Raw genomic sequence first — 1,373 nt, 5'->3', positions numbered from 1 at the left:
CTCGCCGCGCGGTGCCGTGCCACGTGCGGGGGGCCATGGGGCAGCGGGGGGTGACCGGCCCTCCCAGTGCTGAGCCCGCAGGGCAGCAGCCAGGGAAGGTCCCAGCTCAGGGCACGAGCCCCAGTGGCTCCTTCATCTCCCAGCCTGGGCACTGTTTGTGCCACAGCTTATCGCTGTTTGACCAGCAAATTATCATATCTAATTTCTCTGGATTGCAAAACAGCTCTAGAGGAAAAGAAAGCTGTGGGAGGAGATGCTGCAGGTGCAGGATGGGATGGCAGCGTGGCTCCCGCACCCCAGGACACCCACCCAGGTCCCTGGGGCACCCACAGGTGCCGGATCTGCCTGCTCACGGGGACACATCCACAGCAAACCCAAGTCAAACTGGTGGGTCCTTCAGACCGTACTGGCCCTGACCCCAACCCCTCCATGGGGGAGTGGATTCCCACTGCCTGGAGCACAACAACGTTCCCACTTAACCCATTAACCCTGTGGCGGTGCCGCTCCTGGAGCAGGCTGGCTCCTCCGCCACGGTGACATACAGCAATGCAAACGACAACGTGCCAAAGACGCGGTGGTGTCCATCGGGCGCAGAGTGCGGCTCATGGCCTGCTGCACTTGGCCATGGGGCACAGCGCTGCTGGCGGGGCCCCCCGAGGGCACCCATGGCGCACAAGTGCAAGCGCAGACTGAGGCGCTGGGACAGGGAAGGGGTCGGGGATGGATTGGGATGGGGATGGGGGTGGAGACAGGGCTGGCCCGAGCTGGGCTCACCATCCTGGCTCAGCACCAGCACCTGGGCACTGCAGGGACCTGAGCCCAAGTTTCGCTGGGGAAATGCCGGTCCCTGCCCTGTCCAGGTGCAATTAACAGTGGCCACGGGGGTGTGGGGAGTGAAGCGGCTGCAGCGGCAGAGGTGCGAGCAGGGAGCGCGGCAGCCAGCTGAGCCCCGGGCAGGTCCCGCTGCTGGCCTCACGCCGGGAGGTGAGATGTCCTGCTGGGACGGGGCCGAGGGGAAGGTGTCAGCACCAGTAATGAAGGTGGCCGGGTGCCTTGGGGTCCCCGTTGGTGCTCAGCACCACCCGTGGCTGCACCGCACCTCCGAGGGCTGAGATTGCTCCAGTGGGACTCTGATGGGTGTCCCTGCAGCAGGGAGATGCCCATGGGAAAAGGAGACGCATCGCTGGCCATGGTGGATGGGGAGATGCTCCCCATGGGGGCGGCAGCATGAGCAGGGTGGGAGCAGGGCAGGAGCAGGGCAGGAGCGGGGGCAGGCTGCTGGGCAGCCCCAGGGACGCACGTTGTGGGCTCCGGCAGCAGCACCCGCGGCTCCTGCGGATTTTGTCCGGGTGCAGCAGGACCGGGTGAACCCG

The sequence above is a fragment of the Egretta garzetta genome, unplaced genomic scaffold, assembly GCF_000687185.1.
Source record: "Egretta garzetta isolate BGI_Z169 unplaced genomic scaffold, ASM68718v1 scaffold211, whole genome shotgun sequence".
NCBI lineage: Eukaryota > Metazoa > Chordata > Aves > Pelecaniformes > Ardeidae > Egretta > Egretta garzetta.
Note: the sequence above shows the minus strand (reverse complement) of the source record.